The sequence below is a fragment of the Phyllobates terribilis genome, unplaced genomic scaffold (genome assembly GCF_046119375.1).
Source record: "Phyllobates terribilis strain yellow unplaced genomic scaffold, ASM4611937v1 Scaffold_108__1_contigs__length_5656254, whole genome shotgun sequence".
Lineage (NCBI taxonomy): Eukaryota > Metazoa > Chordata > Amphibia > Anura > Dendrobatidae > Phyllobates > Phyllobates terribilis.
The window spans coordinates 1,973,476-1,997,995 of NW_027362868.1; the positions used below are offsets into that span (position 1 = coordinate 1,973,476).

General features: G+C 45.3%; 19 non-coding genes across 19 annotated transcripts; all 19 read left to right on the plus strand.

The window, feature by feature from the left end:
* The first annotated feature begins 548 nt into the window (after positions 1-548).
* Positions 549-739, plus strand: LOC141199414 (U2 spliceosomal RNA). Its single transcript, XR_012271167.1, has one exon. It is a non-coding gene; the product is annotated as a U2 spliceosomal RNA (small nuclear RNA).
* Positions 740-1,860: 1,121 nt separating this feature from the next.
* LOC141199415 (U2 spliceosomal RNA) lies at positions 1,861-2,051 on the plus strand. The gene has a single exon (XR_012271168.1). It is a non-coding gene; the product is annotated as a U2 spliceosomal RNA (small nuclear RNA).
* Positions 2,052-3,172: 1,121 nt separating this feature from the next.
* LOC141199418 (U2 spliceosomal RNA) lies at positions 3,173-3,363 on the plus strand. Its single transcript, XR_012271170.1, has one exon. It is a non-coding gene; the product is annotated as a U2 spliceosomal RNA (small nuclear RNA).
* A 1,119-nt stretch (positions 3,364-4,482) lies between these two features.
* On the plus strand, positions 4,483-4,673 carry LOC141199419 (U2 spliceosomal RNA). The gene has a single exon (XR_012271171.1). It is a non-coding gene; the product is annotated as a U2 spliceosomal RNA (small nuclear RNA).
* Positions 4,674-5,793: 1,120 nt separating this feature from the next.
* LOC141199420 (U2 spliceosomal RNA) lies at positions 5,794-5,984 on the plus strand. The gene has a single exon (XR_012271172.1). It is a non-coding gene; the product is annotated as a U2 spliceosomal RNA (small nuclear RNA).
* A 1,123-nt stretch (positions 5,985-7,107) lies between these two features.
* LOC141199421 (U2 spliceosomal RNA) lies at positions 7,108-7,298 on the plus strand. The gene has a single exon (XR_012271173.1). It is a non-coding gene; the product is annotated as a U2 spliceosomal RNA (small nuclear RNA).
* Positions 7,299-8,421: 1,123 nt separating this feature from the next.
* LOC141199422 (U2 spliceosomal RNA) lies at positions 8,422-8,612 on the plus strand. The gene has a single exon (XR_012271174.1). It is a non-coding gene; the product is annotated as a U2 spliceosomal RNA (small nuclear RNA).
* A 1,121-nt stretch (positions 8,613-9,733) lies between these two features.
* LOC141199423 (U2 spliceosomal RNA) lies at positions 9,734-9,924 on the plus strand. The gene has a single exon (XR_012271175.1). It is a non-coding gene; the product is annotated as a U2 spliceosomal RNA (small nuclear RNA).
* Positions 9,925-11,045: 1,121 nt separating this feature from the next.
* Positions 11,046-11,236, plus strand: LOC141199424 (U2 spliceosomal RNA). Its single transcript, XR_012271176.1, has one exon. It is a non-coding gene; the product is annotated as a U2 spliceosomal RNA (small nuclear RNA).
* A 1,121-nt stretch (positions 11,237-12,357) lies between these two features.
* On the plus strand, positions 12,358-12,548 carry LOC141199425 (U2 spliceosomal RNA). The gene has a single exon (XR_012271177.1). It is a non-coding gene; the product is annotated as a U2 spliceosomal RNA (small nuclear RNA).
* A 1,121-nt stretch (positions 12,549-13,669) lies between these two features.
* LOC141199426 (U2 spliceosomal RNA) lies at positions 13,670-13,860 on the plus strand. The gene has a single exon (XR_012271178.1). It is a non-coding gene; the product is annotated as a U2 spliceosomal RNA (small nuclear RNA).
* Positions 13,861-14,981: 1,121 nt separating this feature from the next.
* On the plus strand, positions 14,982-15,172 carry LOC141200639 (U2 spliceosomal RNA). The gene has a single exon (XR_012272353.1). It is a non-coding gene; the product is annotated as a U2 spliceosomal RNA (small nuclear RNA).
* Positions 15,173-16,292: 1,120 nt separating this feature from the next.
* LOC141199427 (U2 spliceosomal RNA) lies at positions 16,293-16,483 on the plus strand. The gene has a single exon (XR_012271179.1). It is a non-coding gene; the product is annotated as a U2 spliceosomal RNA (small nuclear RNA).
* A 1,123-nt stretch (positions 16,484-17,606) lies between these two features.
* LOC141200640 (U2 spliceosomal RNA) lies at positions 17,607-17,797 on the plus strand. Its single transcript, XR_012272354.1, has one exon. It is a non-coding gene; the product is annotated as a U2 spliceosomal RNA (small nuclear RNA).
* Positions 17,798-18,918: 1,121 nt separating this feature from the next.
* Positions 18,919-19,109, plus strand: LOC141199429 (U2 spliceosomal RNA). The gene has a single exon (XR_012271181.1). It is a non-coding gene; the product is annotated as a U2 spliceosomal RNA (small nuclear RNA).
* A 1,121-nt stretch (positions 19,110-20,230) lies between these two features.
* LOC141199430 (U2 spliceosomal RNA) lies at positions 20,231-20,421 on the plus strand. Its single transcript, XR_012271182.1, has one exon. It is a non-coding gene; the product is annotated as a U2 spliceosomal RNA (small nuclear RNA).
* Positions 20,422-21,542: 1,121 nt separating this feature from the next.
* LOC141200641 (U2 spliceosomal RNA) lies at positions 21,543-21,733 on the plus strand. The gene has a single exon (XR_012272355.1). It is a non-coding gene; the product is annotated as a U2 spliceosomal RNA (small nuclear RNA).
* A 1,123-nt stretch (positions 21,734-22,856) lies between these two features.
* On the plus strand, positions 22,857-23,047 carry LOC141200642 (U2 spliceosomal RNA). The gene has a single exon (XR_012272356.1). It is a non-coding gene; the product is annotated as a U2 spliceosomal RNA (small nuclear RNA).
* A 1,117-nt stretch (positions 23,048-24,164) lies between these two features.
* Positions 24,165-24,355, plus strand: LOC141199431 (U2 spliceosomal RNA). The gene has a single exon (XR_012271183.1). It is a non-coding gene; the product is annotated as a U2 spliceosomal RNA (small nuclear RNA).
* The last annotated feature ends 165 nt before the right edge of the window (positions 24,356-24,520 follow it).

Genomic DNA, 24,520 nt, shown 5'->3' on the forward strand with positions numbered 1-24,520 from the left:
GGTTGATTAGTCTGTGGCATTCTTTTAAACTGTTGCTTATGGCGGTCTCTGTGAGCTTCTCAGTGACATTCAGCCATCCAGGTATCCCGCCTGCAGTAGACGGAATGTGGCAATGGAACGCTGGCTGCGCGTGTCATAATAGGATCTGAGCCTTTATATACCTGCGCACAGCAGCAGCCACCTTCAGTCTGCTGCTGGACAGCCAGCAGCAGCAGCAGCAGGAGAGGTAATTAATCAGCAACCCTCCTGCTAAGGGTAGACAGCTGCTCGTTCCACCCCCCCCCCCCCGCCTTAATTGGTTCTCCTCCCTTCCAACGGTGTTGAGGCGGGTGGGAACAGCCGGGGGTTGAGGGTACTGTGCTAAAAGAGGTGGAGTTATGCAGATCTAAAACGCGTGGATTGCAGCAGCAGCAAGCCGAAAAGTGCAGGCATGTGAGGGATCTAGAGGTTGACAGCATGTCTTCTTAACGGGAGTCCAGGTGGCCATCTCCACAAATGGACTTTTCAGAATCCTTGGGTGGCACCGTAGTCGGAAACCAATTCTGGTTATCGCTTCTCGGCCTTTTGGCTAAGATCAAGTGTAGTATCTGTTCTTATCAGTTTAATATCTGATACGTCCCCTATCTGGGGACCATATATTAAATGGATTTTTAGAACAGGGAGATGGAAAAAGAGCTTGCTCTGTCCACTCCACGCATTGACCTGGTATTGCAGTATCTCCAGGACCGGTGCACCCCTTCTTTAATGCAGTTTCTAAAATCAGAAAGAATTGAATTCAATGCTTTTTGTTCATTTTGCTTGTTTGTCGGATTTTGGGATGGACTCTTTGGCTTTGCTTTTCTTCTCCTCATTGGATTTTTCATGTTAAAAGTTGCAGAAGCCAGATGACAAGCTCATTTTGGTTCAACTTCAGCAACTGTGCATTGCATTGCCATGTAATGTAATGTAATGCAATGCTATCTATCTAGCTCTCCCTCTATACTTCCTTTTGGATAAACAGACATATTAGGCAAGCATTTTGGAGCTTTCACCTAAATAACTACAGGTGGTGAGATAAGCTGCACAATATAATTGACCTTTCAGTATATTGTTGCACACACACCATCTATTTAGCAAATGCCCTTGTTATCAACAGCAGCCTTTTAAACTCACCTGAGCTAACAGGTATGTGAGCTGGTTACTCTGCTGCGCTTAAAATTTCTTTTTTGGTTTGCTACAATGCCTTTTCTGAAACGTTGTCTCCCTCTGCTGGAACACTGACTTCTTTCATTTAATGCCTGCAGACTATAAAAGAGAAACCAAACCAAAAAGTTTGGTTGATTAGTCTGTGGCATTCTTTTAAACTGTTGCTTATGGCGGTCTCTGTGAGCTTCTCAGTGACATTCAGCCATCCAGGTATCCCGCCTGCAGTAGACGGAATGTGGCAATGGAACGCTGGCTGCGCGTGTCATAATAGGCTCTGAGCCTTTATATACCTGCGCACAGCAGCAGCCACGTTCAGTCTGCTGCTGGACAGCCAGCAGCAGCAGCAGCAGGAGAGGTAATTAATCAGCAACCCTCCTGCTAAGGGTAGACAGCTGCTCGTTCCACCCCCCCCCCCGCCTTAATTGGTTCTCCTCCCTTCCAACGGTGTTGAGGCGGGTGGGAACAGCCGGGGGTTGAGGGTACTGTGCTAAAAGAGGTGGAGTTATGCAGATCTAAAACGCGTGGATTGCAGCAGCAGCAAGCCGAAAAGTGCAGGCATGTGAGGGATCTAGAGGTTGACAGCATGTCTTCTTAACGGGAGTCCAGGTGGCCATCTCCACAAATGGACTTTTCAGAATCCTTGGGTGGCACCGTAGTCGGAAACCAATTCTGGTTATCGCTTCTCGGCCTTTTGGCTAAGATCAAGTGTAGTATCTGTTCTTATCAGTTTAATATCTGATACGTCCCCTATCTGGGGACCATATATTAAATGGATTTTTAGAACAGGGAGATGGAAAAAGAGCTTGCTCTGTCCACTCCACGCATTGACCTGGTATTGCAGTATCTCCAGGACCGGTGCACCCCTTCTTTAATGCAGTTTCTAAAATCAGAAAGAATTGAATTCAATGCTTTTTGTTCATTTTGCTTGTTTGTCGGATTTTGGGATGGACTCTTTGGCTTTGCTTTTCTTCTCCTCATTGGATTTTTCATGTTAAAAGTTGCAGAAGCCAGATGACAAGCTCATTTTGGTTCAACTTCAGCAACTGTGCATTGCATTGCCATGTAATGTAATGTAATGCAATGCTATCTATCTAGCTCTCCCTCTATACTTCCTTTTGGATAAACAGACATATTAGGCAAGCATTTTGGAGCTTTCACCTAAATAACTACAGGTGGTGAGATAAGCTGCACAATATAATTGACCTTTCAGTATATTGTTGCACACACACCATCTATTTAGCAAATGCCCTTGTTATCAACAGCAGCCTTTTAAACTCACCTGAGCTAACAGGTATGTGAGCTGGTTACTCTGCTGCGCTTAAAATTTCTTTTTTGGTTTGCTACAATGCCTTTTCTGAAACGTTGTCTCCCTCTGCTGGAACACTGACTTCTTTCATTTAATGCCTGCAGACTATAAAAGAGAAACCAACCCAAAAAGTTTGGTTGATTAGTCTGTGGCATTCTTTTAAACTGTTGCTTATGGCGGTCTCTGTGAGCTTCTCAGTGACATTCAGCCATCCAGGTATCCCGCCTGCAGTAGACGGAATGTGGCAATGGAACGCTGGCTGCGCGTGTCATAATAGGCTCTGAGCCTTTATATACCTGCGCACAGCAGCAGCCACCTTCAGTCTGCTGCTGGACAGCCAGCAGCAGCAGCAGCAGGAGAGGTAATTAATCAGCAACCCTCCTGCTAAGGGTAGACAGCTGCTCGTTCCACCCCCCCCCCCCGCCTTAATTGGTTCTCCTCCCTTCCAACGGTGTTGAGGCGGGTGGGAACAGCCGGGGGTTGAGGGTACTGTGCTAAAAGAGGTGGAGTTATGCAGATCTAAAACGCGTGGATTGCAGCAGCAGCAATCCGAAAAGTGCAGGCATGTGAGGGATCTAGAGGTTGACAGCATGTCTTCTTAACGGGAGTCCAGGTGGCCATCTCCACAAATGGACTTTCAGAATCCTTGGGTGGCACCGTAGTCGGAAACCAATTCTGGTTATCGCTTCTCGGCCTTTTGGCTAAGATCAAGTGTAGTATCTGTTCTTATCAGTTTAATATCTGATACGTCCCCTATCTGGGGACCATATATTAAATGGATTTTTAGAACAGGGAGATGGAAAAAGAGCTTGCTCTGTCCACTCCACGCATTGACCTGGTATTGCAGTATCTCCAGGACCGGTGCACCCCTTCTTTAATGCAGTTTCTAAAATCAGAAAGAATTGAATTCAATGCTTTTTGTTCATTTTGCTTGTTTGTCGGATTTTGGGATGGACTCTTTGGCTTTGCTTTTCTTCTCCTCATTGGATTTTTCATGTTAAAAGTTGCAGAAGCCAGATGACAAGCTCATTTTGGTTCAACTTCAGCAACTGTGCATTGCATTGCCATGTAATGTAATGTAATGCAATGCTATCTATCTAGCTCTCCCTCTATACTTCCTTTTGGATAAACAGACATATTAGGCAAGCATTTTGGAGCTTTCACCTAAATAACTACAGGTGGTGAGATAAGCTGCACAATATAATTGACTTTTCAGTATATTGTTGCACACACACCATCTATTTAGCAAATGCCCTTGTTATCAACAGCAGCCTTTTAAACTCACCTGAGCTAACAGGTATGTGAGCTGGTTACTCTGCTGCGCTTAAAATTTCTTTTTTGGTTTGCTACAATGCCTTTTCTGAAACGTTGTCTCCCTCTGCTGGAACACTGACTTCTTTCATTTAATGCCTGCAGACTATAAAAGAGAAACCAACCCAAAAAGTTTGGTTGATTAGTCTGTGGCATTCTTTTAAACTGTTGCTTATGGCGGTCTCTGTGAGCTTCTCAGTGACATTCAGCCATCCAGGTATCCCGCCTGCAGTAGACGGAATGTGGCAATGGAACGCTGGCTGCGCGTGTCATAATAGGCTCTGAGCCTTTATATACCTGCGCACAGCAGCAGCCACCTTCAGTCTGCTGCTGGACAGCCAGCAGCAGCAGCAGCAGGAGAGGTAATTAATCAGCAACCCTCCTGCTAAGGGTAGACAGCTGCTCGTTCCACCCCCCCCCGCCTTAATTGGTTCTCCTCCCTTCCAACGGTGTTGAGGCGGGTGGGAACAGCCGGGGGTTGAGGGTACTGTGCTAAAAGAGGTGGAGTTATGCAGATCTAAAACGCGTGGATTGCAGCAGCAGCAAGCCGAAAAGTGCAGGCATGTGAGGGATCTAGAGGTTGACAGCATGTCTTCTTAACGGGAGTCCAGGTGGCCATCTCCACAAATGGACTTTTCAGAATCCTTGGGTGGCACCGTAGTCGGAAACCAATTCTGGTTATCGCTTCTCGGCCTTTTGGCTAAGATCAAGTGTAGTATCTGTTCTTATCAGTTTAATATCTGATACGTCCCCTATCTGGGGACCATATATTAAATGGATTTTTAGAACAGGGAGATGGAAAAAGAGCTTGCTCTGTCCACTCCACGCATTGACCTGGTATTGCAGTATCTCCAGGACCGGTGCACCCCTTCTTTAATGCAGTTTCTAAAATCAGAAAGAATTGAATTCAATGCTTTTTGTTCATTTTGCTTGTTTGTCGGATTTTGGGATGGACTCTTTGGCTTTGCTTTTCTTCTCCTCATTGGATTTTTCATGTTAAAAGTGGCAGAAGCCAGATGACAAGCTCATTTTGGTTCAACTTCAGCAACTGTGCATTGCATTGCCATGTAATGTAATGTAATGCAATGCTATCTATCTAGCTCTCCCTCTATACTTCCTTTTGGATAAACAGACATATTAGGCAAGCATTTTGGAGCTTTCACCTAAATAACTACAGGTGGTGAGATAAGCTGCACAATATAATTGACCTTTCAGTATATTGTTGCACACACACCATTTATTTAGCAAATGCCCTTGTTATCAACAGCAGCCTTTTAAACTCACCTGAGCTAACAGGTATGTGAGCTGGTTACTCTGCTGCGCTTAAAATTTCTTTTTTGGTTTGCTACAATGCCTTTTCTGAAACGTTGTCTCCCTCTGCTGGAACACTGACTTCTTTCATTTAATGCCTGCAGACTATAAAAGAGAAACCAACCCAAAAAGTTTGGTTGATTAGTCTGTGGCATTCTTTTAAACTGTTGCTTATGGCGGTCTCTGTGAGCTTCTCAGTGACATTCAGCCATCCAGGTATCCCGCCTGCAGTAGACGGAATGTGGCAATGGAACGCTGGCTGCGCGTGTCATAATAGGCTCTGAGCCTTTATATACCTGCGCACAGCAGCAGCCACCTTCAGTCTGCTGCTGGACAGCCAGCAGCAGCAGCAGCAGGAGAGGTAATTAATCAGCAACCCTCCTGCTAAGGGTAGACAGCTGCTCGTTCCACCCCCCCCCCGCCTTAATTGGTTCTCCTCCCTTCCAACGGTGTTGAGGCGGGTGGGAACAGCCGGGGGTTGAGGGTACTGTGCTAAAAGAGGTGGAGTTATGCAGATCTAAAACGCGTGGATTGCAGCAGCAGCAAGCCGAAAAGTGCAGGCATGTGAGGGATCTAGAGGTTGACAGCATGTCTTCTTAACGGGAGTCCAGGTGGCCATCTCCACAAATGGACTTTTCAGAATCCTTGGGTGGCACCGTAGTCGGAAACCAATTCTGGTTATCGCTTCTCGGCCTTTTGGCTAAGATCAAGTGTAGTATCTGTTCTTATCAGTTTAATATCTGATACGTCCCCTATCTGGGGACCATATATTAAATGGATTTTTAGAACAGGGAGATGGAAAAAGAGCTTGCTCTGTCCACTCCACGCATTGACCTGGTATTGCAGTATCTCCAGGACCGGTGCACCCCTTCTTTAATGCAGTTTCTAAAATCAGAAAGAATTGAATTCAATGCTTTTTGTTCATTTTGCTTGTTTGTCGGATTTTGGGATGGACTCTTTGGCTTTGCTTTTCTTCTCCTCATTGGATTTTTCATGTTAAAAGTTGCAGAAGCCAGATGACAAGCTCATTTTGGTTCAACTTCAGCAACTGTGCATTGCATTGCCATGTAATGTAATGTAATGCAATGCTATCTATCTAGCTCTCCCTCTATACTTCCTTTTGGATAAACAGACATATTAGGCAAGCATTTTGGAGCTTTCACCTAAATAACTACAGGTGGTGAGATAAGCTGCACAATATAATTGACCTTTCAGTATATTGTTGCACACACACCATCTATTTAGCAAATGCCCTTGTTATCAACAGCAGCCTTTTAAACTCACCTGAGCTAACAGGTATGTGAGCTGGTTACTCTGCTGCGCTTAAAATTTATTTTTTGGTTTGCTACAATGCCTTTTCTGAAACGTTGTCTCCCTCTGCTGGAACACTGACTTCTTTCATTTAATGCCTGCAGACTATAAAAGAGAAACCAACCCAAAAAGTTTGGTTGATTAGTCTGTGGCATTCTTTTAAACTGTTGCTTATGGCGGTCTCTGTGAGCTTCTCAGTGACATTCAGCCATCCAGGTATCCCGCCTGCAGTAGACGGAATGTGGCAATGGAACGCTGGCTGCGCGTGTCATAATAGGCTCTGAGCCTTTATATACCTGCGCACAGCAGCAGCCACCTTCAGTCTGCTGCTGGACAGCCAGCAGCAGCAGCAGCAGGAGAGGTAATTAATCAGCAACCCTCCTGCTAAGGGTAGACAGCTGCTCGTTCCACCCCCCCCCCCCCGCCTTAATTGGTTCTCCTCCCTTCCAACGGTGTTGAGGCGGGTGGGAACAGCCGGGGGTTGAGGGTACTGTGCTAAAAGAGGTGGAGTTATGCAGATCTAAAACGCGTGGATTGCAGCAGCAGCAAGCCGAAAAGTGCAGGCATGTGAGGGATCTAGAGGTTGACAGCATGTCTTCTTAACGGGAGTCCAGGTGGCCATCACCACAAATGGACTTTTCAGAATCCTTGGGTGGCACCGTAGTCGGAAACCAATTCTGGTTATCGCTTCTCGGCCTTTTGGCTAAGATCAAGTGTAGTATCTGTTCTTATCAGTTTAATATCTGATACGTCCCCTATCTGGGGACCATATATTAAATGGATTTTTAGAACAGGGAGATGGAAAAAGAGCTTGCTCTGTCCACTCCACGCATTGACCTGGTATTGCAGTATCTCCAGGACCGGTGCACCCCTTCTTTAATGCAGTTTCTAAAATCAAAAAGAATTGAATTCAATGCTTTTTGTTCATTTTGCTTGTTTGTCGGATTTTGGGATGGACTCTTTGGCTTTGCTTTTCTTCTCCTCATTGGATTTTTCATGTTAAAAGTTGCAGAAGCCAGATGACAAGCTCATTTTGGTTCAACTTCAGCAACTGTGCATTGCATTGCCATGTAATGTAATGTAATGCAATGCTATCTATCTAGCTCTCCCTCTATACTTCCTTTTGGATAAACAGACATATTAGGCAAGCATTTTGGAGCTTTCACCTAAATAACTACAGGTGGTGAGATAAGCTGCACAATATAATTGACCTTTCAGTATATTGTTGCACACACACCATCTATTTAGCAAATGCCCTTGTTATCAACAGCAGCCTTTTAAACTCACCTGAGCTAACAGGTATGTGAGCTGGTTACTCTGCTGCGCTTAAAATTTCTTTTTTGGTTTGCTACAATGCCTTTTCTGAAACGTTGTCTCCCTCTGCTGGAACACTGACTTCTTTCATTTAATGCCTGCAGACTATAAAAGAGAAACCAACCCAAAAAGTTTGGTTGATTAGTCTGTGGCATTCTTTTAAACTGTTGCTTATGGCGGTCTCTGTGAGCTTCTCAGTGACATTCAGCCATCCAGGTATCCCGCCTGCAGTAGACGGAATGTGGCAATGGAACGCTGGCTGCGCGTGTCATAATAGGCTCTGAGCCTTTATATACCTGCGCACAGCAGCAGCCACCTTCAGTCTGCTGCTGGACAGCCAGCAGCAGCAGCAGCAGGAGAGGTAATTAATCAGCAACCCTCCTGCTAAGGGTAGACAGCTGCTCGTTCCACCCCCCCCCCCCCGCCTTAATTGGTTCTCCTCCCTTCCAACGGTGTTGAGGCGGGTGGGAACAGCCGGGGGTTGAGGGTACTGTGCTAAAAGAGGTGGAGTTATGCAGATCTAAAACGCGTGGATTGCAGCAGCAGCAAGCCGAAAAGTGCAGGCATGTGAGGGATCTAGAGGTTGACAGCATGTCTTCTTAACGGGAGTCCAGGTGGCCATCTCCACAAATGGACTTTTCAGAATCCTTGGGTGGCACCGTAGTCGGAAACCAATTCTGGTTATCGCTTCTCGGCCTTTTGGCTAAGATCAAGTGTAGTATCTGTTCTTATCAGTTTAATATCTGATACGTCCCCTATCTGGGGACCATATATTAAATGGATTTTTAGAACAGGGAGATGGAAAAAGAGCTTGCTCTGTCCACTCCACGCATTGACCTGGTATTGCAGTATCTCCAGGACCGGTGCACCCCTTCTTTAATGCAGTTTCTAAAATCAGAAAGAATTGAATTCAATGCTTTTTGTTCATTTTGCTTGTTTGTCGGATTTTGGGATGGACTCTTTGGCTTTGCTTTTCTTCTCCTCATTGGATTTTTCATGTTAAAAGTTGCAGAAGCCAGATGACAAGCTCATTTTGGTTCAACTTCAGCAACTGTGCATTGCATTGCCATGTAATGTAATGTAATGCAATGCTATCTATCTAGCTCTCCCTCTATACTTCCTTTTGGATAAACAGACATATTAGGCAAGCATTTTGGAGCTTTCACCTAAATAACTACAGGTGGTGAGATAAGCTGCACAATATAATTGACCTTTCAGTATATTGTTGCACACACACCATCTATTTAGCAAATGCCCTTGTTATCAACAGCAGCCTTTTAAACTCACCTGAGCTAACAGGTATGTGAGCTGGTTACTCTGCTGCGCTTAAAATTTCTTTTTTGGTTTGCTACAATGCCTTTTCTGAAACGTTGTCTCCCTCTGCTGGAACACTGACTTCTTTCATTTAATGCCTGCAGACTATAAAAGAGAAACCAACCCAAAAAGTTTGGTTGATTAGTCTGTGGCATTCTTTTAAACTGTTGCTTATGGCGGTCTCTGTGAGCTTCTCAGTGACATTCAGCCATCCAGGTATCCCGCCTGCAGTAGACGGAATGTGGCAATGGAACGCTGGCTGCGCGTGTCATAATAGGCTCTGAGCCTTTATATACCTGCGCACAGCAGCAGCCACCTTCAGTCTGCTGCTGGACAGCCAGCAGCAGCAGCAGCAGGAGAGGTAATTAATCAGCAACCCTCCTGCTAAGGGTAGACAGCTGCTCGTTCCACCCCCCCCCCCGCCTTAATTGGTTCTCCTCCCTTCCAACGGTGTTGAGGCGGGTGGGAACAGCCGGGGGTTGAGGGTACTGTGCTAAAAGAGGTGGAGTTATGCAGATCTAAAACGCGTGGATTGCAGCAGCAGCAAGCCGAAAAGTGCAGGCATGTGAGGGATCTAGAGGTTGACAGCATGTCTTCTTAACGGGAGTCCAGGTGGCCATCTCCACAAATGGACTTTTCAGAATCCTTGGGTGGCACCGTAGTCGGAAACCAATTCTGGTTATCGCTTCTCGGCCTTTTGGCTAAGATCAAGTGTAGTATCTGTTCTTATCAGTTTAATATCTGATACGTCCCCTATCTGGGGACCATATATTAAATGGATTTTTAGAACAGGGAGATGGAAAAAGAGCTTGCTCTGTCCACTCCACGCATTGACCTGGTATTGCAGTATCTCCAGGACCGGTGCACCCCTTCTTTAATGCAGTTTCTAAAATCAGAAAGAATTGAATTCAATGCTTTTTGTTCATTTTGCTTGTTTGTCGGATTTTGGGATGGACTCTTTGGCTTTGCTTTTCTTCTCCTCATTGGATTTTTCATGTTAAAAGTTGCAGAAGCCAGATGACAAGCCCATTTTGGTTCAACTTCAGCAACTGTGCATTGCATTGCCATGTAATGTAATGTAATGCAATGCTATCTATCTAGCTCTCCCTCTATACTTCCTTTTGGATAAACAGACATATTAGGCAAGCATTTTGGAGCTTTCACCTAAATAACTACAGGTGGTGAGATAAGCTGCACAATATAATTGACCTTTCAGTATATTGTTGCACACACACCATCTATTTAGCAAATGCCCTTGTTATCAACAGCAGCCTTTTAAACTCACCTGAGCTAACAGGTATGTGAGCTGGTTACTCTGCTGCGCTTAAAATTTCTTTTTTGGTTTGCTACAATGCCTTTTCTGAAACGTTGTCTCCCTCTGCTGGAACACTGACTTCTTTCATTTAATGCCTGCAGACTATAAAAGAGAAACCAACCCAAAAAGTTTGGTTGATTAGTCTGTGGCATTCTTTTAAACTGTTGCTTATGGCGGTCTCTGTGAGCTTCTCAGTGACATTCAGCCATCCAGGTATCCCGCCTGCAGTAGACGGAATGTGGCAATGGAACGCTGGCTGCGCGTGTCATAATAGGCTCTGAGCCTTTATATACCTGCGCACAGCAGCAGCCACCTTCAGTCTGCTGCTGGACAGCCAGCAGCAGCAGCAGCAGGAGAGGTAATTAATCAGCAACCCTCCTGCTAAGGGTAGACAGCTGCTCGTTCCACCCCCCCCCCCGCCTTAATTGGTTCTCCTCCCTTCCAACGGTGTTGAGGCGGGTGGGAACAGCCGGGGGTTGAGGGTACTGTGCTAAAAGAGGTGGAGTTATGCAGATCTAAAACGCGTGGATTGCAGCAGCAGCAAGCCGAAAAGTGCAGGCATGTGAGGGATCTAGAGGTTGACAGCATGTCTTCTTAACGGGAGTCCAGGTGGCCATCTCCACAAATGGACTTTTCAGAATCCTTGGGTGGCACCGTAGTCGGAAACCAATTCTGGTTATCGCTTCTCGGCCTTTTGGCTAAGATCAAGTGTAGTATCTGTTCTTATCAGTTTAATATCTGATACGTCCCCTATCTGGGGACCATATATTAAATGGATTTTTAGAACAGGGAGATGGAAAAAGAGCTTGCTCTGTCCACTCCACGCATTGACCTGGTATTGCAGTATCTCCAGGACCGGTGCACCCCTTCTTTAATGCAGTTTCTAAAATCAGAAAGAATTGAATTCAATGCTTTTTGTTCATTTTGCTTGTTTGTCGGATTTTGGGATGGACTCTTTGGCTTTGCTTTTCTTCTCCTCATTGGATTTTTCATGTTAAAAGTTGCAGAAGCCAGGTGACAAGCTCATTTTGGTTCAACTTCAGCAACTGTGCATTGCATTGCCATGTAATGTAATGTAATGCAATGCTATCTATCTAGCTCTCCCTCTATACTTCCTTTTGGATAAACAGACACATTAGGCAAGCATTTTGGAGCTTTCACCTAAATAACTACAGGTGGTGAGATAAGCTGCACAATATAATTGACCTTTCAGTATATTGTTGCACACACACCATCTATTTAGCAAATGCCCTTGTTATCAACAGCAGCCTTTTAAACTCACCTGAGCTAACAGGTATGTGAGCTGGTTACTCTGCTGCGCTTAAAATTTCTTTTTTGGTTTGCTACAATGCCTTTTCTGAAACGTTGTCTCCCTCTGCTGGAACACTGACTTCTTTCATTTAATGCCTGCAGACTATAAAAGAGAAACCAACCCAAAAAGTTTGGTTGATTAGTCTGTGGCATTCTTTTAAACTGTTGCTTATGGAGGTCTCTGTGAGCTTCTCAGTGACATTCAGCCATCCAGGTATCCCGCCTGCAGTAGACGGAATGTGGCAATGGAACGCGGGCTGCGCGTGTCATAATAGGCTCTGAGCCTTTATATACCTGCGCACAGCAGCAGCCACCTTCAGTCTGCTGCTGGACAGCCAGCAGCAGCAGCAGCAGGAGAGGTAATTAATCAGCAACCCTCCTGCTAAGGGTAGACAGCTGCTCGTTCCACCCCCCCCCCCGCCTTAATTGGTTCTCCTCCCTTCCAACGGTGTTGAGGCGGGTGGGAACAGCCGGGGGTTGAGGGTACTGTGCTAAAAGAGGTGGAGTTATGCAGATCTAAAACGCGTGGATTGCAGCAGCAGCAAGCCGAAAAGTGCAGGCATGTGAGGGATCTAGAGGTTGACAGCATGTCTTCTTAACGGGAGTCCAGGTGGCCATCTCCACAAATGGACTTTTCAGAATCCTTGGGTGGCACCGTAGTCGGAAACCAATTCTGGTTATCGCTTCTCGGCCTTTTGGCTAAGATCAAGTGTAGTATCTGTTCTTATCAGTTTAATATCTGATACGTCCCCTATCTGGGGACCATATATTAAATGGATTTTTAGAACAGGGAGATGGAAAAAGAGCTTGCTCTGTCCACTCCACGCATTGACCTGGTATTGCAGTATCTCCAGGACCGGTGCACCCCTTCTTTAATGCAGTTTCTAAAATCAGAAAGAATTGAATTCAATGCTTTTTGTTCATTTTGCTTGTTTGTCGGATTTTGGGATGGACTCTTTGGCTTTGCTTTTCTTCTCCTCATTGGATTTTTCATGTTAAAAGTTGCAGAAGCCAGATGACAAGCCCATTTTGGTTCAACTTCAGCAACTGTGCATTGCATTGCCATGTAATGTAATGTAATGCAATGCTATCTATCTAGCTCTCCCTCTATACTTCCTTTTGGATAAACAGACATATTAGGCAAGCATTTTGGAGCTTTCACCTAAATAACTACAGGTGGTGAGATAAGCTGCACAATATAATTGACCTTTCAGTATATTGTTGCACACACACCATCTATTTAGCAAATGCCCTTGTTATCAACAGCAGCCTTTTAAACTCACCTGAGCTAACAGGTATGTGAGCTGGTTACTCTGCTGCGCTTAAAATTTCTTTTTTGGTTTGCTACAATGCCTTTTCTGAAACGTTGTCTCCCTCTGCTGGAACACTGACTTCTTTCATTTAATGCCTGCAGACTATAAAAGAGAAACCAACCCAAAAAGTTTGGTTGATTAGTCTGTGGCATTCTTTTAAACTGTTGCTTATGGCGGTCTCTGTGAGCTTCTCAGTGACATTCAGCCATCCAGGTATCCCGCCTGCAGTAGACGGAATGTGGCAATGGAACGCTGGCTGCGCGTGTCATAATAGGCTCTGAGCCTTTATATACCTGCGCACAGCAGCAGCCACCTTCAGTCTGCTGCTGGACAGCCAGCAGCAGCAGCAGCAGGAGAGGTAATTAATCAGCAACCCTCCTGCTAAGGGTAGACAGCTGCTCGTTCCACCCCCCCCCCCGCCTTAATTGGTTCTCCTCCCTTCCAACGGTGTTGAGGCGGGTGGGAACAGCCGGGGGTTGAGGGTACTGTGCTAAAAGAGGTGGAGTTATGCAGATCTAAAACGCGTGGATTGCAGCAGCAGCAAGCCGAAAAGTGCAGGCATGTGAGGGATCTAGAGGTTGACAGCATGTCTTCTTAACGGGAGTCCAGGTGGCCATCTCCACAAATGGACTTTTCAGAATCCTTGGGTGGCACCGTAGTCGGAAACCAATTCTGGTTATCGCTTCTCGGCCTTTTGGCTAAGATCAAGTGTAGTATCTGTTCTTATCAGTTTAATATCTGATACGTCCCCTATCTGGGGACCATATATTAAATGGATTTTTAGAACAGGGAGATGGAAAAAGAGCTTGCTCTGTCCACTCCACGCATTGACCTGGTATTGCAGTATCTCCAGGACCGGTGCACCCCTTCTTTAATGCAGTTTCTAAAATCAGAAAGAATTGAATTCAATGCTTTTTGTTCATTTTGCTTGTTTGTCGGATTTTGGGATGGACTCTTTGGCTTTGCTTTTCTTCTCCTCATTGGATTTTTCATGTTAAAAGTTGCAGAAGCCAGGTGACAAGCTCATTTTGGTTCAACTTCAGCAACTGTGCATTGCATTGCCATGTAATGTAATGTAATGCAATGCTATCTATCTAGCTCTCCCTCTATACTTCCTTTTGGATAAACAGACACATTAGGCAAGCATTTTGGAGCTTTCACCTAAATAACTACAGGTGGTGAGATAAGCTGCACAATATAATTGACCTTTCAGTATATTGTTGCACACACACCATCTATTTAGCAAATGCCCTTGTTATCAACAGCAGCCTTTTAAACTCACCTGAGCTAACAGGTATGTGAGCTGGTTACTCTGCTGCGCTTAAAATTTCTTTTTTGGTTTGCTACAATGCCTTTTCTGAAACGTTGTCTCCCTCTGCTGGAACACTGACTTCTTTCATTTAATGCCTGCAGACTATAAAAGAGAAACCAACCCAAAAAGTTTGGTTGATTAGTCTGTGGCATTCTTTTAAACTGTTGCTTATGGAGGTCTCTGTGAGCTTCTCAGTGACATTCAGCCATCCAGGTATCCCGCCTGCAGTAGACGGAATGTGGCAATGGAACGCGGGCTGCGCGTGTCATAATAGGCTCTGAGCCTTTATATACCTGCGCACAGCAGCAGCCACCTTCAGTCTGCTGCTGGACAGCCAGCAGCAGCAGCAGCAGGAGAGGTAATTAATCAGCAACCCTCCTGCTAAGGGTAGACAGCTGCTCGTTCCACCCCCCCCCCCGCCTTAATTGGTTCTCCTCCCTTCCAACGGTGTTGAGGCGGGTGGGAACAGCCGGGGGTTGAGGGTACTGTGCTAAAAGAGGTGGAGTTATGCAGATCTAAAACGCGTGGATTGCAGCAGCAGCAAGCCGAAAAGTGCAGGCATGTGAGGGATCTAGAGGTTGACAGCATGTCTTCTTAACGGGAGTCCAGGTGGCCATCTCCACAAATGGACTTTTCAGAATCCTTGGGTGGCACCGTAGTCGGAAACCAATTCTGGTTATCGCTTCTCGGCCTTTTGGCTAAGATCAACTGTAGTATCTGTTCTTATCAGTTTAATATCTGATACGTCCCCTATCTGGGGACCATATATTAAATGGATTTTTAGAACAGGGAGATGGAAAAAGAGCTTGCTCTGTCCACTCCACGCATTGACCTGGTATTGCAGTATCTCCAGGACCGGTGCACCCCTTCTTTAATGCAGTTTCTAAAATCAGAAAGAATTGAATTCAATGCTTTTTGTTCATTTTGCTTGTTTGTCGGATTTTGGGATGGACTCTTTGGCTTTGCTTTTCTTCTCCTCATTGGATTTTTCATGTTAAAAGTTGCAGAAGCCAGATGACAAGCTCATTTTGGTTCAACTTCAGCAACTGTGCATTGCATTGCCATGTAATGTAATGTAATGCAATGCTATCTATCTAGCTCTCCCTCTATACTTCCTTTTGGATAAACAGACATATTAGGCAAGCATTTTGGAGCTTTCACCTAAATAACTACAGGTGGTGAGATAAGCTGCACAATATAATTGACCTTTCAGTATATTGTTGCACACACACCATCTATTTAGCAAATGCCCTTGTTATCAACAGCAGCCTTTTAAACTCACCTGAGCTAGCAGGTATGTGAGCTGGTTACTCTGCTGCGCTTAAAATTTCTTTTTTGGTTTGCTACAATGCCTTTTCTGAAACGTTGTCTCCCTCTGCTGGAACACTGACTTCTTTCATTTAATGCCTGCAGACTATAAAAGAGAAACCAACCCAAAAAGTTTGGTTGATTAGTCTGTGGCATTCTTTTAAACTGTTGCTTATGGCGGTCTCTGTGAGCTTCTCAGTGACATTCAGCCATCCAGGTATCCCGCCTGCAGTAGACGGAATGTGGCAATGGAACGCTGGCTGCGCGTGTCATAATAGGCTCTGAGCCTTTATATACCTGCGCACAGCAGCAGCCACCTTCAGTCTGCTGCTGGACAGCCAGCAGCAGCAGCAGCAGGAGAGGTAATTAATCAGCAACCCTCCTGCTAAGGGTAGACAGCTGCTCGTTCCACCCCCCCCCCGCCTTAATTGGTTCTCCTCCCTTCCAACGGTGTTGAGGCGGGTGGGAACAGCCGGGGGTTGAGGGTACTGTGCTAAAAGAGGTGGAGTTATGCAGATCTAAAACGCGTGGATTGCAGCAGCAGCAAGCCGAAAAGTGCAGGCATGTGAGGGATCTAGAGGTTGACAGCATGTCTTCTTAACGGGAGTCCAGGTGGCCATCTCCACAAATGGACTTTTCAGAATCCTTGGGTGGCACCGTAGTCGGAAACCAATTCTGGTTATCGCTTCTCGGCCTTTTGGCTAAGATCAAGTGTAGTATCTGTTCTTATCAGTTTAATATCTGATACGTCCCCTATCTGGGGACCATATATTAAATGGATTTTTAGAACAGGGAGATGGAAAAAGAGCTTGCTCTGTCCACTCCACGCATTGACCTGGTATTGCAGTATCTCCAGGACCGGTGCACCCCTTCTTTAATGCAGTTTCTAAAATCAGAAAGAATTGAATTCAATGCTTTTTGTTCATTTTGCTTGTTTGTCGGATTTTGGGATGGACTCTTTGGCTTTGCTTTTCTTCTCCTCATTGGATTTTTCATGTTAAAAGTTGCAGAAGCCAGATGACAAGCTCATTTTGGTTCAACTTCAGCAACTGTGCATTGCATTGCCATGTAATGTAATGTAATGCAATGCTATCTATCTAGCTCTCCCTCTATACTTCCTTTTGGATAAACAGACATATTAGGCAAGCATTTTGGAGCTTTCACCTAAATAACTACAGGTGGTGAGATAAGCTGCACAATATAATTGACCTTTCAGTATATTGTTGCACACACACCATCTATTTAGCAAATGCCCTTGTTATCAACAGCAGCCTTTTAAACTCACCTGAGCTAACAGGTATGTGAGCTGGTTACTCTGCTGCGCTTAAAATTTCTTTTTTGGTTTGCTACAATGCCTTTTCTGAAACGTTGTCTCCCTCTGCTGGAACACTGACTTCTTTCATTTAATGCCTGCAGACTATAAAAGAGAAACCAACCCAAAAAGTTTGGTTGATTAGTCTGTGGCATTCTTTTAAACTGTTGCTTATGGCGGTCTCTGTGAGCTTCTCAGTGACATTCAGCCATCCAGGTATCCCGCCTGCAGTAGACGGAATGTGGCAATGGAACGCTGGCTGCGCGTGTCATAATAGGCTCTGAGCCTTTATATACCTGCGCACAGCAGCAGCCACCTTCAGTCTGCTGCTGGACAGCCAGCAGCAGCAGCAGCAGGAGAGGTAATTAATCAGCAACCCTCCTGCTAAGGGTAGACAGCTGCTCGTTCCACCCCCCCCCCCCCGCCTTAATTGGTTCTTCTCCCTTCCAACGGTGTTGAGGCGGGTGGGAACAGCCGGGGGTTGAGGGTACTGTGCTAAAAGAGGTGGAGTTATGCAGATCTAAAACGCGTGGATTGCAGCAGCAGCAAGCCGAAAAGTGCAGGCATGTGAGGGATCTAGAGGTTGACAGCATGTCTTCTTAACGGGAGTCCAGGTGGCCATCTCCACAAATGGACTTTTCAGAATCCTTGGGTGGCACCGTAGTCGGAAACCAATTCTGGTTATCGCTTCTCGGCCTTTTGGCTAAGATCAACTGTAGTATCTGTTCTTATCAGTTTAATATCTGATACGTCCCCTATCTGGGGACCATATATTAAATGGATTTTTAGAACAGGGAGATGGAAAAAGAGCTTGCTCTGTCCACTCCACGCATTGACCTGGTATTGCAGTATCTCCAGGACCGGTGCACCCCTTCTTTAATGCAGTTTCTAAAATCAGAAAGAATTGAATTCAATGCTTTTTGTTCATTTTGCTTGTTTGTCGGATTTTGGGATGGACTCTTTGGCTTTGCTTTTCTTCTCCTCATTGGATTTTTCATGTTAAAAGTTGCAGAAGCCAGATGACAAGCTCATTTTGGTTCAACTTCAGCAACTGTGCATTGCATTGCCATGTAATGTAATGTAATGCAATGCTATCTATCTAGCTCTCCCTCTATACTTCCTTTTGGATAAACAGACATATTAGGCAAGCATTTTGGAGCTTTCACCTAAATAACTACAGGTGGTGAGATAAGCTGCACAATATAATTGACCTTTCAGTATATTGTTGCACACACACCATCTATTTAGCAAATGCCCTTGTTATCAACAGCAGCCTTTTAAACTCACCTGAGCTAACAGGTATGTGAGCTGGTTACTCTGCTGCGCTTAAAATTTCTTTTTTGGTTTGCTACAATGCCTTTTCTGAAACGTTGTCTCCCTCTGCTGGAACACTGACTTCTTTCATTTAATGCCTGCAGACTATAAAAGAGAAACCAACCCAAAAAGTTTGGTTGATTAGTCTGTGGCATTCTTTTAAACTGTTGCTTATGGCGGTCTCTGTGAGCTTCTCAGTGACATTCAGCCATCCAGGTATCCCGCCTGCAGTAGACGGAATGTGGCAATGGAACGCTGGCTGCGCGTGTCATAATAGGCTCTGAGCCTTTATATACCTGCGCACAGCAGCAGCCACCTTCAGTCTGCTGCTGGACAGCCAGCAGCAGCAGCAGCAGGAGAGGTAATTAATCAGCAACCCTCCTGCTAAGGGTAGACAGCTGCTCGTTCCACCCCCCCCCCCGCCTTAATTGGTTCTCCTCCCTTCCAACGGTGTTGAGGCGGGTGGGAACAGCCGGGGGTTGAGGGTACTGTGCTAAAAGAGGTGGAGTTATGCAGATCTAAAACGCGTGGATTGCAGCAGCAGCAAGCCGAAAAGTGCAGGCATGTGAGGGATCTAGAGGTTGACAGCATGTCTTCTTAACGGGAGTCCAGGTGGCCATCTCCACAAATGGACTTTTCAGAATCCTTGGGTGGCACCGTAGTCGGAAACCAATTCTGGTTATCGCTTCTCGGCCTTTTGGCTAAGATCAAGTGTAGTATCTGTTCTTATCAGTTTAATATCTGATACGTCCCCTATCTGGGGACCATATATTAAATGGATTTTTAGAACAGGGAGATGGAAAAAGAGCTTGCTCTGTCCACTCCACGCATTGACCTGGTATTGCAGTATCTCCAGGACCGGTGCACCCCTTCTTTAATGCAGTTTCTAAAATCAGAAAGAATTGAATTCAATGCTTTTTGTTCATTTTGCTTGTTTGTCGGATTTTGGGATGGACTCTTTGGCTTTGCTTTTCTTCTCCTCATTGGATTTTTCATGTTAAAAGTTGCAGAAGCCAGATGACAAGCTCATTTTGGTTCAACTTCAGCAACTGTGCATTGCATTGCCATGTAATGTAATGTAATGCAATGCTATCTATCTAGCTCTCCCTCTATACTTCCTTTTGGATAAACAGACATATTAGGCAAGCATTTTGGAGCTTTCACCTAAATAACTACAGGTGGTGAGATAAGCTGCACAATATAATTGACCTTTCAGTATATTGTTGCACACACACCATCTATTTAGCAAATGCCCTTGTTATCAACAGCAGCCTTTTAAACTCACCTGAGCTAACAGGTATGTGAGCTGGTTACTCTGCTGCGCTTAAAATTTCTTTTTTGGTTTGCTACAATGCCTTTTCTGAAACGTTGTCTCCCTCTGCTGGAACACTGACTTCTTTCATTTAATGCCTGCAGACTATAAAAGAGAAACCAACCCAAAAAGTTTGGTTGATTAGTCTGTGGCATTCTTTTAAACTGTTGCTTATGGCGGTCTCTGTGAGCTTCTCAGTGACATTCAGCCATCCAGGTATCCCGCCTGCAGTAGACGGAATGTGGCAATGGAACGCTGGCTGCGCGTGTCATAATAGGCTCTGAGCCTTTATATACCTGCGCACAGCAGCAGCCACCTTCAGTCTGCTGCTGGACAGCCAGCAGCAGCAGCAGCAGGAGAGGTAATTAATCAGCAACCCTCCTGCTAAGGGTAGACAGCTGCTCGTTCCACCCCCCCCCCCGCCTTAATTGGTTCTCCTCCCTTCCAACGGTGTTGAGGCGGGTGGGAACAGCCGGGGGTTGAGGGTACTGTGCTAAAAGAGGTGGAGTTATGCAGATCTAAAACGCGTGGATTGCAGCAGCAGCAAGCCGAAAAGTGCAGGCATGTGAGGGATCTAGAGGTTGACAGCATGTCTTCTTAACGGGAGTCCAGGTGGCCATCTCCACAAATGGACTTTTCAGAATCCTTGGGTGGCACCGTAGTCGGAAACCAATTCTGGTTATCGCTTCTCGGCCTTTTGGCTAAGATCAAGTGTAGTATCTGTTCTTATCAGTTTAATATCTGATACGTCCCCTATCTGGGGACCATATATTAAATGGATTTTTAGAACAGGGAGATGGAAAAAGAGCTTGCTCTGTCCACTCCACGCATTGACCTGGTATTGCAGTATCTCCAGGACCGGTGCACCCCTTCTTTAATGCAGTTTCTAAAATCAGAAAGAATTGAATTCAATGCTTTTTGTTCATTTTGCTTGTTTGTCGGATTTTGGGATGGACTCTTTGGCTTTGCTTTTCTTCTCCTCATTGGATTTTTCATGTTAAAAGTTGCAGAAGCCAGGTGACAAGCTCATTTTGGTTCAACTTCAGCAACTGTGCATTGCATTGCCATGTAATGTAATGTAATGCAATGCTATCTATCTAGCTCTCCCTCTATACTTCCTTTTGGATAAACAGACACATTAGGCAAGCATTTTGGAGCTTTCACCTAAATAACTACAGGTGGTGAGATAAGCTGCACAATATAATTGACCTTTCAGTATATTGTTGCACACACACCATCTATTTAGCAAATGCCCTTGTTATCAACAGCAGCCTTTTAAACTCACCTGAGCTAACAGGTATGTGAGCTGGTTACTCTGCTGCGCTTAAAATTTCTTTTTTGGTTTGCTACAATGCCTTTTCTGAAACGTTGTCTCCCTCTGCTGGAACACTGACTTCTTTCATTTAATGCCTGCAGACTATAAAAGAGAAACCAACCCAAAAAGTTTGGTTGATTAGTCTGTGGCATTCTTTTAAACTGTTGCTTATGGAGGTCTCTGTGAGCTTCTCAGTGACATTCAGCCATCCAGGTATCCCGCCTGCAGTAGACGGAATGTGGCAATGGAACGCGGGCTGCGCGTGTCATAATAGGCTCTGAGCCTTTATATACCTGCGCACAGCAGCAGCCACCTTCAGTCTGCTGCTGGACAGCCAGCAGCAGCAGCAGCAGGAGAGGTAATTAATCAGCAACCCTCCTGCTAAGGGTAGACAGCTGCTCGTTCCACCCCCCCCCCCGCCTTAATTGGTTCTCCTCCCTTCCAACGGTGTTGAGGCGGGTGGGAACAGCCGGGGGTTGAGGGTACTGTGCTAAAAGAGGTGGAGTTATGCAGATCTAAAACGCGTGGATTGCAGCAGCAGCAAGCCGAAAAGTGCAGGCATGTGAGGGATCTAGAGGTTGACAGCATGTCTTCTTAACGGGAGTCCAGGTGGCCATCTCCACAAATGGACTTTTCAGAATCCTTGGGTGGCACCGTAGTCGGAAACCAATTCTGGTTATCGCTTCTCGGCCTTTTGGCTAAGATCAACTGTAGTATCTGTTCTTATCAGTTTAATATCTGATACGTCCCCTATCTGGGGACCATATATTAAATGGATTTTTAGAACAGGGAGATGGAAAAAGAGCTTGCTCTGTCCACTCCACGCATTGACCTGGTATTGCAGTATCTCCAGGACCGGTGCACCCCTTCTTTAATGCAGTTTCTAAAATCAGAAAGAATTGAATTCAATGCTTTTTGTTCATTTTGCTTGTTTGTCGGATTTTGGGATGGACTCTTTGGCTTTGCTTTTCTTCTCCTCATTGGATTTTTCATGTTAAAAGTTGCAGAAGCCAGATGACAAGCTCATTTTGGTTCAACTTCAGCAACTGTGCATTGCATTGCCATGTAATGTAATGTAATGCAATGCTATCTATCTAGCTCTCCCTCTATACTTCCTTTTGGATAAACAGACATATTAGGCAAGCATTTTGGAGCTTTCACCTAAATAACTACAGGTGGTGAGATAAGCTGCACAATATAATTGACCTTTCAGTATATTGTTGCACACACACCATCTATTTAGCAAATGCCCTTGTTATCAACAGCAGCCTTTTAAACTCACCTGAGCTAACAGGTATGTGAGCTGGTTACTCTGCTGCGCTTAAAATTTCTTTTTTGGTTTGCTACAATGCCTTTTCTGAAACGTTGTCTCCCTCTGCTGGAACACTGACTTCTTTCATTTAATGCCTGCAGACTATAAAAGAGAAACCAACCCAAAAAGTTTGGTTGATTAGTCTGTGGCATTCTTTTAAACTGTTGCTTATGGCGGTCTCTGTGAGCTTCTCAGTGACATTCAGCCATCCAGGTATCCCGCCTGCAGTAGACGGAATGTGGCAATGGAACGCTGGCTGCGCGTGTCATAATAGGCTCTGAGCCTTTATATACCTGCGCACAGCAGCAGCCACCTTCAGTCTGCTGCTGGACAGCCAGCAGCAGCAGCAGCAGGAGAGGTAATTAATCAGCAACCCTCCTGCTAAGGGTAGACAGCTGCTCGTTCCACCCCCCCCCCCCCGCCTTAATTGGTTCTTCTCCCTTCCAACGGTGTTGAGGCGGGTGGGAACAGCCGGGGGTTGAGGGTACTGTGCTAAAAGAGGTGGAGTTATGCAGATCTAAAACGCGTGGATTGCAGCAGCAGCAAGCCGAAAAGTGCAGGCATGTGAGGGATCTAGAGGTTGACAGCATGTCTTCTTAACGGGAGTCCAGGTGGCCATCTCCACAAATGGACTTTTCAGAATCCTTGGGTGGCACCGTAGTCGGAAACCAATTCTGGTTATCGCTTCTCGGCCTTTTGGCTAAGATCAACTGTAGTATCTGTTCTTATCAGTTTAATATCTGATACGTCCCCTATCTGGGGACCATATATTAAATGGATTTTTAGAACAGGGAGATGGAAAAAGAGCTTGCTCTGTCCACTCCACGCATTGACCTGGTATTGCAGTATCTCCAGGACCGGTGCACCCCTTCTTTAATGCAGTTTCTAAAATCAGAAAGAATTGAATTCAATGCTTTTTGTTCATTTTGCTTGTTTGTCGGATTTTGGGATGGACTCTTTGGCTTTGCTTTTCTTCTCCTCATTGGATTTTTCATGTTAAAAGTTGCAGAAGCCAGATGACAAGCTCATTTTGGTTCAACTTCAGCAACTGTGCATTGCATTGCCATGTAATGTAATGTAATGCAATGCTATCTATCTAGCTCTCCCTCTATACTTCCTTTTGGATAAACAGACATATTAGGCAAGCATTTTGGAGCTTTCACCTAAATAACTACAGGTGGTGAGATAAGCTGCACAATATAATTGACCTTTCAGTATATTGTTGCACACACACCATCTATTTAGCAAATGCCCTTGTTATCAACAGCAGCCTTTTAAACTCACCTGAGCTAACAGGTATGTGAGCTGGTTACTCTGCTGCGCTTAAAATTTCTTTTTTGGTTTGCTACAATGCCTTTTCTGAAACGTTGTCTCCCTCTGCTGGAACACTGACTTCTTTCATTTAATGCCTGCAGACTATAAAAGAGAAACCAACCCAAAAAGTTTGGTTGATTAGTCTGTGGCATTCTTTTAAACTGTTGCTTATGGCGGTCTCTGTGAGCTTCTCAGTGACATTCAGCCATCCAGGTATCCCGCCTGCAGTAGACGGAATGTGGCAATGGAACGCTGGCTGCGCGTGTCATAATAGGCTCTAAGCCTTTATATACCTGCGCACAGCAGCAGCCACCTTCAGTCTGCTGCTGGACAGCCAGCAGCAGCAGCAGGAGAGGTAATTAATCAGCAACCCTCCTGCTAAGGGTAGACAGCTGCTCGTTCCACCCCCCCCCCGCCTTAATTGGATCTCCTCCCTTCCAACGGTGTTGAGGCGGGTGGGAACAGCTGGGGGTTGAGGGTACTGTGCTAAAAGAGGTGGAGCTATGCAGATCTAAAACGCGTGGATTGCAGCAGCAGCAAGCCGAAAAGTGCAGGCATGTGAGGGATCTAGAGGTTGACAGCATGTCTTCTTAACGGGAGTCCAGGTGGCCATCTCCACAAATGGACTTTTCAGAATCCTTGGGTGGCACCGTAGTCGGAAACCAATTCTGGTTATCGCTTCTCGGCCTTTTGGCTAAGATCAAGTGTAGTATCTGTTCTTATCAGTTTAATATCTGATACGTCCCCTATCTGGGGACCATATATTAAATGGATTTTTAGAACAGGGAGATGGAAAAAGAGCTTGCTCTGTCCACTCCACGCATTGACCTGGTATTGCAGTATCTCCAGGACCGGTGCACCCCTTCTTTAATGCAGTTTCTAAAATCAGAAAGAATTGAATTCAATGCTTTTTGTTCATTTTGCTTGTTTGTCGGATTTTGGGATGGACTCTTTGGCTTTGCTTTTCTTCTCCTCATTGGATTTTTCATGTTAAAAGTTGCAGAAGCCAGATGACAAGCTCATTTTGGTT